Source organism: Erpetoichthys calabaricus, chromosome 1 (assembly GCF_900747795.2).
Source record: "Erpetoichthys calabaricus chromosome 1, fErpCal1.3, whole genome shotgun sequence".
In the NCBI taxonomy this organism is placed as follows: Eukaryota; Metazoa; Chordata; class Cladistia; order Polypteriformes; family Polypteridae; genus Erpetoichthys; species Erpetoichthys calabaricus.
The window spans coordinates 104,694,784-104,710,578 of record NC_041394.2 but is presented as its reverse complement, the minus strand read 5'-3'; the positions used below and the strand labels follow the sequence as shown (position 1 = coordinate 104,710,578).

The 15,795-nt window shown below is 35.4% G+C and overlaps 1 long non-coding RNA gene across 1 annotated transcript; it reads left to right on the top strand.

Annotated features, from left to right (window-relative positions):
• The first annotated feature begins 6,026 nt into the window (after positions 1-6,026).
• LOC127528917 (uncharacterized) lies at positions 6,027-13,124 on the top strand. The gene is made up of 3 exons (XR_007935540.1): positions 6,027-6,584; positions 10,070-10,179; positions 12,879-13,124. It is a non-coding gene; the product is annotated as an uncharacterized LOC127528917 (long non-coding RNA).
• The last annotated feature ends 2,671 nt before the right edge of the window (positions 13,125-15,795 follow it).

The following is a 15,795-nucleotide window of genomic DNA, read 5'->3' as shown; positions in this document are numbered from 1 at the left end:
CAGCAATAACTGCAATCAAGCGTTTGCGATAACTTGCAATGAGTCTTTTACAGCGCTCTGGAGGAATTTTGGCCCACTCATCTTTGCAAAATTGTTGTAATTCAGCTTTATTTGAGGGTTTTCTAGCATGAACCGCCTTTTTAAGGTCATGCCATAGCATCTCAATTGGATTCAGGTCAGGACTTTGACTAGGCCACTCCAAAGTCTTCATTTTGTTTTTCTTCAGCCATTCAGAGGTGGATTTGCTGGTGTGTTTTGGTTTCATTGTCCTGTTGCAGCACCCAAGATCGCTTCAGCTTGAGTTGACGAACAGATGGCCAGACATTCTCCTTCAGGATTTTTTGGTAGACAGTAGAATTCATGGTTCCATCTATCACAGCAAGCCTTCCAGGTCCTGAAGCAGCAAAACAACCCCAGACCATCACACTACCACCACCATATTTTACTGTTGGTATGATGTTCTTTTTCTGAAATGCCGTGTTCCTTTTACGCCAGATGTAACGGGACATTTGCCTTCCAAAAAGTTCAACTTTTGTCTCATCAGTCCACAAGGTATTTTCCCAAAAGTCTTGGCAATCATTGACATGTTTCTTAGCAAAATTGAGACGAGCCCTAATGTTCTTTTTGCTTAACAGTGGTTTGCGTCTTGGAAATCTGCCATGCAGGCTGTTTTTGCCCAGTCTCTTTCTTATGGTGGAGTCGTGAACACTGACCTTAATTGAGGCAAGTGAGGCCTGCAGTTCTTTAGACGTTGTCCTGGGGTCTTTTGTGACCTCTAGGATGAGTCGTCTCTGCGCTCTTGGGGTAATTTTGGTCGGCCGGCCACTCCTGGGAAGGTTCACCACTGTTCCATGTTTTTGCCATTTGTGGATAATGGCTCTCACTGTGGTTCGCTGGAGTCCCAAAGCTTTAGAAATGGCTTTATAACCTTTACCAGACTGATAGATCTCAATTACTTCTGTTCTCATTTGTTCCTGAATTTCTTTGGATCTTGGCATGATGTCTAGATTTTGAGGTGCTTTTGGTCTACTTCTCTGTGTCAGGCAGCTCCTATTTAAGTGATTTCTTGATTGAAACAGGTGTGGCAGTAATCAGGCCTGGGGGTGGCTACGGAAATTGAACTCAGGTGTGATACACCACAGTTAGGTTATTTTTTAACAAGGGGGCAATTACTTTTTCACACAGGGCCATGTAGGTTTGGATTTTTTTTCTCCCTAAATAATAAAAACCATCATTTAAAAACTGCATTTTGTGTTTACTTGTGTTATATTTGACGAATGGTTAAATGTGTTTGATGATCAGAAACATTTTGTGTGACAAACATGCAAAAGAATAAGAAATCAGGAAGGGGGCAAATAGTTTTTCACACCACTGTATATTATATTTTACAGCTAAATCGTTAACTTTATTTAAATGATTAATACTGTTATTATTTACACATGTGGGGGGCGGCATGGTGGCAGAGTGGTAGCGCTGCTGCCTCGCAGTAGGGAGTCGCATCCCTGGTGTCCCCTTCCTATAGTTTCACTGTTTTCCAGGTGGGTTTCCACAGTGTGCTGCTTCCAATTACATGCAGGTTTGGGGATTTGGCAACTCTAAAATTATGCTAATGGGTGCTTGTATTCACCTTGTGATGAGCTGATGCCCCATCCAGGGATCGTTTCTGTCTCGTGCCTGATGCTATCTAGAATGGGTGCATCCCATCCATGAATTGACGGATGTAATTGTAATGGGCTTGAATTCAGGGTTTCAAAGAAAAGACAAAATTCCTGGAAAATTCCGCTACAGGTTATTGGTGATGGCTATCTTCGGAACATAAATATTTACCTAACTTGCAAAAGAGTCACCCTGTAGCAACAATGGCTTGTACCTGGCTCAGGTTCCCCTAGGCCTGAGGCTGGTAACGTAATCATTAAACATTCAACCTTTTCAGAGATACTGTGGCAAGGTGTTCTGAGAATTTAATGGATGTTTCCAGCAGTTCACAACAAAGTGAAGCCAAACATTGTTTTCTCACGGTGATGATATCTTTGACAACTAAACATGAAGTATGCGCACAAGTATAAATAGTACGCTGCATCTCATCATGGGAAGTATAAACCTGACCTAAGTGTTAAAGCAGCAAAGGAGAGAGAAAATATAGACATACGTATCACTCTGGCTACCCAAGCCATTTTGATTGTCACCTCATTCCAGGTTGCTTTTCATGATTTACTGAATACTTTTCTGGCCTAGTTAAAGTTTAATTAATTTCTCCATTGAACCTTTCTGTCTGTTTTGTTCTCTGTTTTGCATATCTACTTAAAAAAAAATAACAGGTGCATTTGTAAGCAGACTCTGATGCAGTAGTCTATAATCTGTTAGTGAAAAATATTATTGCAAAGAAGATAATCACAGATGATGATTACTTTTTTATGTGACAATGGTTTAAGATTGGGATGAGGGTTTATCTGTTAGGACCTCCTTGACTGCATTTATAAGATCATCAATGACTGAATCACCTATGAACTGGTGATGAAGGAAAAGACAGATTTTTGGCATTTGTTTCATAATATCTTCAGTTTGTTATACTGTATTCAAAACAGAGTCAGAAATTCCTAGGGGTGTCATAGAGCTCACAATAAAAAACTTATCTGAATTGTACTAAACTCAATATGTTTATGTTGTTGTTTTGTTAGCTTGATCTATAAAATTTGCACTTTTTTGGTTAGTAAAGGCAATCTGAGTATGAACATTGCGTCATTGGTCAACTAAAATGCACATACTTACCGAATGAAGTTTCTGAACTCATCACTGCACCATGTCAATTTACACGACTGAAAATTGCTAACCGTGTCCAATTTACCGACTGAGTGCCAAACTTTCAGCACATTCTTGCTCGCCCCTTTTCCCTTTTTGTGACATATAATAGCATGTTGCCTGATGGAGTCCATCATGTACAAAAGGTTAATAGATACTGCAAGTTCAGCCGCAGTCTCTATACTTATTTTCTTTTTCCAATCTATTGTGTAAAACACAAGACATCAAACAGACCAGCTTCTGTTCTGTTTGTGAACTCCAAAACATCTGTGTTGTTTATTCCTCGTCACTGCATTGTACAGTATGCATTGCACTTCTGGAGGAGCATTTATTGGTTGTGTGTTTTTTGCACAAATAGTCTGCCCCTACGACTAAGACAAAATCAAACCTTATGGGGTCATGGACTAGCTGGATTGAGTCACTGGGCACATTCCTTTATGTGATTGGCTTCTTGGGAACATGTCGCCGACTTCCACAGACTCATTTAAATTATGTAAATTAAAGCTTTAACTGAAAATTGTTGAAAAAGTTGTTTAATGTGACATGATCTTAATGTCTTATTTAGTTGTTTGTTGAAAATGAACATGACTGGTGATGTTTCTCCTTCAACTCATTAACTAGACAGTTATTTTAGTTCTAGAAACTCATTCACTTAATTTATATAATATTTCCATTTTGACTATTTAAATATATTCTTCTTTTATTTTTCATTGGTATCCTCAGATTCTTGTATGGCAGGTGAGGTTTGTGTATTTAATTTTTATTAACATTAATGGCTGGGAAATCAACTAAATTAGTGCAAAAGAAAGGAAGTGACATGTAGCTGATTTTTTTAATTGGCACTAGAAAAGGAAAGACTATTTATTTTCTCTGTCTGTTGGGGTTTTTAAATGAATAATTTGTTAATTATTAATTAATACAACACTATGGGCATGGCGAAAAAAGTACAATAAAAAACTGCAGAACAAAATTTAGGAAAAATCTATAGTATAGCTCATTATTTTCATATGCATTAAGTGAACATGAATAAATTAAAGTTTTTAAAAATGATTGTGTTAAGGCTGATAATTTAAATTCTATGTCCATTTTTAGTTGCACACAAGAATGCATAAGAAGAAGAACAGAGAATGTGTGGAAAGGTGGGGCAGAATCAATACACCAGGACTGTACTAATTACACTAATTAGAACAGAAACAGCCACTGTGGAGACACAGACTGAAAGAGACAAATATGCATTGTCAGTAATTGTTTACATAAGGCAGTATGTTGGCTTTGTTGAAGGCACCAGCAAAATAAGTACACTGCCTAATCAAAAAACTTCAATGAACATATTTCTCACTCAAACCCTGTGTTTCAGTATTTAAATCTGAGTACAAACTGTTGCTCCAAGCATCCAGGAACAATTTCAAATCTGCCTTCAAACACGTATAAAATTGTTTCATTAACTACTGAGAACCTCAATGCTTGTGACACAGCTTATAGTCAATTATAGACTATAGGAGCAAAGTTAGCTGTGGAATAACCACTAATGCCTCTGTCTGTGTATGTTGAGAATCAAGCAACAAACACAAACAGCCATCAGAACCACAGCTCTGGTTTTAAGGTTTGCAAGCTGCTCATAGATGAAGTTAGGTGATCTCTGATGAGCATGAATTGTACATGTACTGACGGTATTAGAAATGGAATCAGGAGATGGGTACGGCTAAATAAACTACCTAAGGTCAAAACTGGGACAGCAAGGATAGAGTAACAGAGCCCAGAACATGGGATAAAAATTGAAGTCAATAATTAAAAAAACAAAAGTGATTCAAAATCAAACATTTACATGTAAACTGATCCAAAATATAAGTCAATGATCATGATCAAAGGGGCAGCAAAAAGTTTGTAACCAGCATTCAAACTACCATATATACTCGCGGATAAGTTCTCCCGCGGATAAGTTGGGGCTTGATTTTACTGTATAATTTCCAGTATTTTATGATGTCAGTCATATAAGTCGAATGCAGAAAACTCACGATATTGGTACAAGAGATTATGATATGCTAACACCCACCTGAGAGAGTAACCATGGAGCACACTGCTTTTTTTCTATGTATTGTGCCTACATGACCACACAGTAATACCTGAACTATTCTGAAGCAACGTTTGCACTGTTTTGTGTTTTTTGTATCTCACACCCTCATACACCTTTTTCGTAAGAGCATCCATTATCTACGATGGAGTGTTTGATCAGAAAAAAATATGAAGCAGGTTTTAAATTGAATGTCGTTGAAGTAGCGAAAGAAATTGGCAACTGCGCTGTGCTGCAACAAAATTCAATGCGTCTGAGAGACTGATGTAAGATTAGAGGAGGCAAGAAGATGTAAAAAAAAAATTAAGTCTCGCATTTTTGAACAACATACAAATCGGGGAATGATTTTATGATCGATTTTTAGGGTTTCAAGACCCAACTGATATGTGAGTATATATGGTAAGAATTAAAGAAAATAATACTAAGATTTTTAGGTTTTCTATACAAACTTGGCCAAACTAGGAAGTGTCCAATGGTGACTTTTATACCTATGACCCTGTGATGGCACAAATCGCACACTTCCTGTTGACCTTGCATGTCAACTGCTTAACAACAGAGACAACAAAAAGCACAAAAGCACTGATAATAAAAACCAAATGGTGGTATGAGAGAAAGTAATGCAGTTAATTAATTGAAGATTCCATTTTTTTTATTATATATTGGTTGGAGACACAAAGATGCTTTAGACTACTACTACAATTAGATATCCAGGGCTTTTGATGATACACCTGTTATGATTTCGGTTAATTGTAAATATTTATATTGTTATTGTGAATTTTTAAAATATTTTGCTATTCCATCATAGGTTTTTGGGGTTCAGATACCATTTATAATATTATTATATTGGTTTTTAGTTGTTTTACATTAGTTGCAAAATATTCATAGTTTTTCTGATGCCATTTTGTTTTTCTCATGGTCATTGTGATTTTGTTGATTTTTTGCATTCTGTTGCTAATTTGGTTGCCACTTAGGGATGATTGGAGGTTAAGATCTTTGATGTAATCAAGTCAATAGTGCAAAGGGTATCAAGAGGCACCTCCTAGTCATATGAGATTCCAATAAGGAAGTTTTGTGTGTGGTTCTTCATTTAAGCATGCCTGGTTTAGATCATTTGGCTTTGTTTTTTTGTTTCTGGATTAATATTTTTTTATTATTTGATTTAATTGAGTTCCTGTTTCAATTTTTATCTTTTGGTCCCAAATCCAAACTGTCTCCTGGTATACTTAGACTGCATAAAACCTCTACTATTTTAGCGCTATTTACCCACTGCTGAATATGCCATGTTTAGAGCACTTTTCCTCTATTTCTGGTAGCAGTTTACATCACCTTACTTTATTCTGACTAGTGGTAATTTTTGACAGTCAGAGGACTTTTTAAAACTTTATTAGAAAGTCTGAGGGCATATTTTCAAACCTTGGCAGTAAGATTAGATGATGGATCACAATCTGCTATTGCCAGTCAGAGCACAGAGCATCACCTTGTAATAGTGCCAAGTTGTGACAGCGGCAGGCAGTGTTCCTTGTTTGTAGAAAGTGATCTCTTGCTGCATTTTTTTTAATTTGGGAACAACATTTTTACATTTGTATGGAATCAATGGCTGCAAAATATTTTTCAACAGCAGAAGTGAAGGCAGTGAGAAGGAAAGAGGCTACTGCTTTGTGCTTACACATGCAAAGCAGCCCATGGCTGACATTTACCCAGATTTAGACTAGATGTAAGTTGATTTTACTGTTTTTATACAGACCTACTCACCATGCTCTGCTTTTGTACATGAAGTACTGTACATTAGCAGTGGCAGGCCGTTGTTATTTGGAGCCTACCTTTTTCTACAGTGCTGCTTTTATTTGTAAGAAAGTGCCAACCTATTGTCTGCTCACATGCTCAGCTTTTGGAGCCAAATCAGTGATGATTATTTTTTGTTAAAAGTAACATCTTATTTCACTTTCATTTTGTTTTACTTGGAGCACACCAGTAATGTCTTTTATTTTTGTGAGATTATCATTTTTTTTTCTATAATGTTCAGTGGGACTGCCTCTGGAAATGGGCCACAGCAATGGGGAGGATGTAAGAGAAAGAGAGAGATAGAGAGTGAAAATTTCAGCAGAGACTTGAATTTGTTTACTTGTTTCAAAACAAAAGAGGTTGTGGTTTTCACTGTTATATTCAAATAATTTCATTGTATATATTCTGAATGTTTCATCATGTTGCAAAGGACTGTTCATAATTGGCATTGCAGAAAAGCGGAATTTGTGCTGAATCAGAGAATGTGAGACACAACGATAGTATAAAATATCACTATGTTACATTTAGAAGTACCAAGGTATGTCCGAGTGGTGATTTTTGGTAATGATGCCCTAAGGGTTAATAATTTACTTTAACATATTATAGACATAAATATTTGTATGCACTCTGAATGATAGTCAGTGTAGAGCGTTATGCAAAAAATAAACTGAAATTTTATCAAATTAGACCCACCTCCTTCTTGCTGTTTCAGAGGAGGAGGAGGAAGATGACATTTCCAAAGGGTGTAGGGGTTCCTTTTCATGCTCCTCGATTATATAATCAGTCAACATATCCTACTCTTGCTAGGAACAGTCAGGGCAGCCTCCCACCTTTTTTCCTAAGGTGTTAAATGGATTGCCAGAACCTCTTTGAAACTGTGCAAAACTCATTCTCTGTGGTCTCTCCAGACCATTCCCACCCCCTGGGTCTTTGACTCAGCCACAATTGCAGCTGCTGTCTTTTTGGCTTGCCAGTAATTCTCTGTCAAATCTGGAGACCGTCCTGCTGTCTTCTGTACAGAAGACTTCTTTCTTCAGCTTGTCAGTTTACAGACAAAATCTGGATCAAATCCAGGGATGCTAGGCCTTCTAACTTGTTTAGATATGGTTATATTATTTTTCTTCATAAAGTTATTTGAATTTTATTTACAAAAACCCAAGAGAAAACTTGCCAACTGAAATGAAATGCCTTGGTGTATAGCTTGTTGTGACCTTTAACTGCTTTCATTGAATGTGCTGCAGCTTGTCTTGGTGTGCTTTATGAAAGGTGCTATGGAAGAATAATTAATTTAATAGTTTACAAATAAAACACAATAAAACAATTCTTATGAAACAGATGTTCCTAATTGTATTGTTTTACTTGAAATTTTCATTACATGTACTTTGTTTTTACTTTATGACAATTATCTGTTTTGAAGCTAAAGCTGTCTAACTTTTGAGCTTTTACTTCATTATAAACTACACCAAAAATTGTGTGATCATTCACTGTTTTTTGTTGATTGATTGCCTCTTAGGAGCAATTAGCCTGTAATGTCTGTAATTGTGCTAGCCAGGCAGTATGTTTGATAATATGAAACTCTCTATAAATAATGCATAATTTAATAATTCATGATGCTGTATTTACCAAAAGTACTCATCAGAAACAATCTTTCATTTATTTTTTCTCCTTGCACCAATGTTCTGGAAAGCATTGTTTAATCAGTTCAAAGATTATGTCATTACGACCACTAAGAGTTAACTGATGCAAGTCTGTTTTTCCATCCAAATTACTGAAATGCCAACCAGAATGGAGACATTTATAATCATTAGGCAGCATGCCAAGCTAGAGTTTCTATTTCAGATTTCTGAATAGCAGTAGCCTAAATTCTCTATTCCTAATCTCATTTCATATGAAATACTACTCTGTAAAATCCATTTTGCTTTGCTTTCCTTAATACTTGAAGGGATATTAGAATTCATTGAGGTTTATCCCAAGAAAACAGCCTTAAAGACCGTCTTTAGTGAATACTGTCAAAAGTGTCATTAAGAAACCTGCAAGTTCATCTAAAATTGGAGGGGAAAAGAAATGGGGAACTTGCCAAAATCCTAGGCACTTCATGCCAGCGACTAATTTTTCCAACATGAGTCACACTGTAACCCTGGAAAGAAAAGCATTTGCATGTCCTGAACTGAACTTTGGGAAATCGAAAAAAAAAAAAAAAAAACTAACAGTATTCTGACAATACTGGAATTTGAAAATAGATTTTCAAGAATAAGGGTATTTCAGCAAAGTATAGTAGTATTGAACAAACATTCTGAGTGAATAAACATTACAGATGTTTTTAATTTCAGCATCATAGAAAGAAGGTGGACATTTAGAAATGCTAGATAGATATATAATACTCTGAATAACATTCATGAATACACATGGATTATACAATAGACTGAATGTGCAATAATTAGCAGTTACTTTCAGTGAAACTGCCCAACTAAAAAATTTGTTTAGCAGTTGGAATCCAAAAGCTGAGAAAAGAGAAGCCAACAACATTGTCAAACCAAGTTTGAACTAGGCTAACAACAAAACCACAACATGTGGTTATGAACAAATTTGCAGTTTCGTTTAAGCTATTACACTAATATTTATCTTGCTTGCTGCCAATGTATATATCATAGTAAAGAAATATTGTCTCTAAAATTTTAAAAATGGCATTTGGTTGCCATTACTTCATTTACACAGTAATGTAAGTAATTAAAATAAATATTGTTGTCATTTTAAAATATCTTTTATAGGCTTACTACTGTTTAAGTTCTATTTGTGATTAGATAGATAGATAGATAGATAGATACTTTATTAATCCCAATGGGAAATAGTTTAACAGAAATAAAATTGTTCATTCAGGATAAGCAGAGGAAATAAACTCCCATTGTCTAAAAGATTTTTCGGACCTTAAATATTTAAGTGAATACTTAAAAAATCTGAATTCAATAGCAAAAGGAACAACTATGTTATTTAAAGGAATATTTTTTAAATAAGTTATTAACATGCTAAATGTTAATTTATTAATCCATCTACACTCCCTGGGACTCATGCATACTCCCAGTTTCACTCATACCAGCTCCCTGCCTTCTTACACACTGCTATGCGAAGGTTGCCATCCCTGTGATATGTGTTGCATATCTCCCTCTCTTTCTCTTTCTTTATCACTTTCTCTCTTTTCTGGTTTCACCTTGGCCTTTCTCTTGATATATGCCAGTCTGCTAGGTCTGTTCCTGTAAAGGTTGTCTTTCAGCCAGTGATAGTAACAGACAAGGTCAATAAGCAAGTGTCAAATATGTGAGCATAATGTGACTTTTACAGGGACTGATCTAAAAATGCTGCAAAGAAGAATAATTTGGATGTGGCACGTTCTCATTACTGTTTTCCTTTGCTACCTTTGAGCAAGAAGACCATGACCCAGAAGAAGAACTCAGAACTTGGCTCTAGCCATGCCTCCCCTGGTTCCAGCAACTTATTTCCAACATGACGCAGTCTGAAGACTGGAGTTTGTGGTATGCACATCTGTGTAGCATTGTATTTTTGTATTGTTTGTTTGCTCTGCTATTGATAAATAAAACAGGAAATGTTTGATACCCCAAATCTCTTTACAAATTTTGTCTCTTACGTTATAAACATGATGGGTGTTTCTGACTTACAAGTAAAAGACCATGAAAGGGATTTGGATATTTGTGTTGTCACAATATTATATCCCTCAAGGCAATACATAGAAGAATCTTGTGTCATACAAACTATTAAATATAATTTATAGAACATTGTGCCAGAATGGTATAATGCAGTAGTGTAATCCCAAAATGGAAAATGGAAAGAACAAAGACAAAATAAAGCCAAGACCATGAGATAAAGCCTCAAAATCATTAATCAAAAAAGCAGGAGTCTAAAGCCAGTAAAACAGAGAATACCAAGCAAACAGACCTAAAATGCTAAGCAAAAGTCATAGCTGAAAATATAGACGCATAACATCATAAAAATAACAACAAAAATGAATTATCCTCATAAAATAAATATTTTAATGCAAACAATATGCACAATGATATTCTGCACACTTCAAAGCCTTTAAACCATAACAGCAGTTAGACTGCATCTGGAATACTATGTGCCGTTCTGGTAACCACACTGAGAAATAGGAATAGCATCTCTAGAAGCTGTGCAGAGAAGAGCAAACAAGTGCATCCTGGGACTAAATTCTAACATTTTTGAGGAGCTAAATGTCTTCAGCAGGCTATATGTTTATTTTATGAATAAGTGCACACAAGATGGCAAAAAGCAGGTGAGACCTCAAAAAGATCCACCAATCAAGCGTTACAACTGGCAGCCTGACCCAAAAATCCACAGGTCAGCTTTGGTCTGCACAGGCACAAAATGGAAAATTGGCTTTCAAGTTCAAGTTCAAAATATATAAAACTGAAAAGAACAGTCAAGACCTCTGGCTTGAGTGACAAGTCCAAGAAGGGATTTTTATATAGGTAGTGATTTATTTATAATTTACAAAAGAACAGAAATTGAAAAAAGGCAAAGCAATTTAGTCCAATGCATAATAGAACTGAAAAAAATAATACAGTGTACAATATTTACAATAATACACTTTTTCAATGACACTCAATGAACCTCTGCTGGGACCAAGTCCATCAGAATAAAGGTGTAGGGTGGTGCCAGCAGCAATGATGTCAGGTGGGCATGCTTCTTGGACGTGAAACATAATAGTTTAAAAACAACAAAAATAACAATAAAATGGAAAACAAACATAAACCAGGGAATAAACTCTGGCTGTAACATGTCAAAATGGACATAATATAAATCTTTAAAGTTCTCAAATTTAAAATTGGTACACTTAATTTACTTCAATACAATAGTAGACACTGCGCTGAAGATAAAAACCAGGAATCACTGCTTCACTTAACTAATATCTGGCAAACTAGACTAAATAACTGAGTTATGTAATCAACATGGAAATGTTGACTGCATTTAAAAAAACAGATGGCTTACAAGCTAGTGATTAGGTGTAGTTGTTGTGCTAGATGGTGCACATTCTCTTCTCTAAAACACCAAATTATGGATGTTCATATCTTATATTGCAGTAACTCTTCCCTTGTTGACCACACTCTCAAAGATTTCGGTTTGTGCATTTCTGGTCTTCCTATAAAACGCAAAATAACTAGGGTAGCTCAATTTCAGATTCCAGCAAAGGTCGTTCAGTTGCAAAATACATTTGGATACTAATAAACGTACTAATAAAAACATTTCTGAAAATAATATTGTACTAAGTGTGTTAGAATAAAGCTAAAAATTTTAGAATAAAACTAAATATTTTTGTGATTGTTTCTATCTACTCAGTGGCTACTTTATTGGGTATGCTTACCTAGAACCATGCACCACTGCCATTGATTCAATAGCATTATACCGGTCCTGCAGATTTATTGCCTACACATTTTGGCAGCATACTTCCCATTTCACCTCATGCCAAAGGTGTTATGTTAAACTGAGATGTGCCGACTATGGTGGCCATTGGAATAAACTAAAGTCACTGTCACGTTTGTATGCTTTAGGTATCTGATATTTAGAATAATTCAGATGGAGTTAAGAAGCCTACTGTGTGTTAAAAAAATCCTCATATCTAAACACTACTAAAAACCATTATGACACAAAGCAGGACATATCAATGGGTTAATGTTGTTTCTGAAACTGCTATTTGTATGACACAGCAGAAATTGAGAATCTTTATGCCAGATGGCATTTTTCAAATTGTCATTTGTTTAGTTTTGGCCACATACCTACTGTCTCATCTTTCTGTTCTTAGCTGTTCTGACGCACATCCCTTTCATGTTCTGATGCTTTCTGCATACAAAAAAAAAAGCCCTTCCACACACCCCTGCTATAAAGAGTGTGTATTTGTGATACTTTTCCTTTAGTTTTAACAAGTCTCAACATTCTCTTTTGACTTCTCTCATTGAAAAGTCCCCTATTAAAGAGATAAGGTAGAAGTGTAGCAGTGGCATGGAGATGATCTGGAAAAGTGAACTTTGGAAACATCTTTCAAGATTAAAATGATCAGAAATATATCACAAAGCTATAAATGATGATGTTAATTACCAACTATGCAAGATCATATTTGTATAGATTGTTCTAAGACCATTAAATAATCATTTATTTGTCAGATAATGTTGAATTCATAATTATAATTAATCCTTTAAAGGCCCTGTTTGGAGTAACACCAGAGCTGGAGCTGGGAGGAAAGAAGGCATCACTTGACTGGAGAAGAGCAGTGCAGCAGAGGGAGGAGAGAAGGAGAGAAAAAGAAATTACTTGTTTTGTATGCTTGTTATTACAATATATTTGCAATAAACACCCTTTATTTGAACCTGAGACTGTGTTGGTGTGTTCATATTTGGGGCTCACTGGTGCCTCCTGGCCTGCACAACATGCAATATTGATGCTGCAGAACTTCATTGGCCAGTAGAGCAGTCTCCCTCCGTCCTATATTTAAGAGCATCTTATCTTCTGTTTTCTTTAACTATGGTATGCCGGATTTATCAAAGATTTTTTTTATATATTTTGTGGAGCACAGTTTTAATTAGATTATCAGAAATTGCGTCTATTAGCGCACACCGAATAAAGTACATCATTTATATACTGTATCACTCCTCATAGACATTGCGCCATAGGCCTGACTCAGAATTCCTACTGTCAGTTCTGCTATGTAAATGGCCCAGGTGCCTTAATGCATTTATTTTGGGACTGCAGTCTGGTTTCAGTTTTCTGGTTAAAAGATTAGAAATTTCTGAATTCCACTCTTCCTATAAATGTTCCCTTTCTCATATCTTTCTTTTAGTAGATCTCTCTGTTTTTCTCTTTTATACAATAAAGATTGTTTGGCTTTAATTCAGAAAAAAACAGAATATAAACAAAAATTAATATTCATCACAACATCATCACACTGATATTTTTAATCATGTCTCTACTTCTTTTGAAAGGTTTCATCCCACTTCCATACAAAATCAACTTCAATCTCTACTGCAGTACTAAGTATTGAGACACATGTTGCAATTCCCAAAGGACTTTTACTGGAATATGTATTTAGAAGTGCTATGTAAATTCAACAAATGCTTTGCCAAACACCATGTGATTTGGTTAAGGGTCCTGATCAATGCTTTTTGATTTTTAAGTCACTTGTTACTCTTCTGTTTTTGTGAATGCCTGCTAAGTTTTTCTTTTGACCATAGAGTATGGTAAGTGAAACCACAGAGCTGAGATGTCAGATTTAATTTTTATGTTATCCTAAAACTTGTAAACTTGTAAGAGCTGTTCCAATGTTGGTGACGCTCATTTTATCTGCTTCCACCAATACACTAATGTATATACAGCTTCCGATGTGAAGGAGTGGGTACTAATGTCTGCATACTTACTGACTGGTGTGTGTTCTGAGCCTAAATCTCCAAAAAAGGCCCAAGGTCAAAAAACTCAAAAGCTATCTAATGCCTAATTTGTCAAAAAAGTAAAGGGAAACAACAAACTCACTGGCTCAGTAGACAAAAAAGAAAAAAAAAACAGTTCAGACATTTACAAAATTTCTAAATTCTACATTATTAAAAAAATGAAAAAGTAAAAGCAAAAGGTAGTCAAAAAAACAGACAACTCCAAATATCAAAAGCAATAATCATAAACAGAATGTCACATGTACAAATTGTCAAAGACCAGCCACACAAAAAAGCAGGTACAAATGGAATATATAGGGCTGTTTTGTTTGCAAAAATAAAAAAATATAGAAGAACAAAGACAAAATCTTGACACTATGTTGGCACACATTGCCTAAAAGTCGACCTTAAAAATAATAACTCAGATTCATACTGAGAAACAGAAACAGAAAACATAAGAAATTTTTTTCCTTTCAGTTCATTGTGCCTGCTTAATTATCTTACATATACATTGTCCCATTTCATCGTTCAGATTCTTTTTAAAGGTTTTCAAGGAGTCACTTTGAACTGCATGACTTTGTAGTTTGTTCCAGGTTGCCATTACTATTGTTATGAAGAAGTTCACTGTTTCACTGAAAGGATGTTAAAGGCTTAAAGTTTTATTGTTGTCTTTGAGAAACATGAAGACCGGGATTAAGTCCCTATGGGATCTGCTCTACATAAGGTAAGAAAATTAATCTCACAATGTAAAGTATGTTAAAAACAACAGATTATTTTAGCTCAGTATATTTTCTCCTTGACCATGTTCTTCCAGGATTAGTCCCACCCACCACACAAAATCACCAAAGTAATGCAGATATCTGTATCAAAGTGTATAGCATATAAGTTTACAAGAGAGTGCTCCAAGAGCTACAGTCCATACAGCACAGCAGTAATGATTGTACAAAAGAAGAAAATTCTGGACAAATTTAAATAAGAAATAAATATACAAATACTGTGAAATGTGACAATAAATAATAAAAACATCAAATATGACAATAAATTGTCAATAATAAATAAGTGTCACAAAAAATATTTTTGTTTTAATTATTTCTTCATTTATTTATTTCAGAGACACTCATACAACATTAAATTAGCCCTGAAATAAAAACTTTCAGTTGTCAAAAGTTGAGAGAGTAGGCTCTAGTAAAGACTGTTTTTTTGATTGGTGGATCATCTGCAGAGCTTTGCATGATTTGGCAGTCATGTGTATCCTTAAGGTTGTGACTGTGTGCATAGGACACAAGTTCAAGAAAAAGCTGCCAGAATTACTATGTGAAGAGTGTACTTAAATTCAAAAACTTCAAATTCATCACTAGGAGTGTCTGTTGTAAATGTTGCACTTGATGGCCAAATTTTTATGCCTGCTCTACCAATGATGAACATAATGTTATTTTGTTATTTTTATGATTGACAGAGTTGGCAAAGTCAGCTTTCAATTGAGATTATTAACAAAAGCAAAATGCTAGCCAACTTGTTACTCAAAACCAAACAAGGATTATAAATGAGAAAAGGTCTACCTTCCTAAATTATTTTTCTTCATGTGCTTGAGGGCCTGTCTCTCACTGGTCTTCCTAAAAATGTTTCAATGTTCAGACATCGACCGTCTTACATATTATGACCACCAAACTGCAGGGGTTACATGCTCATTCATCATGT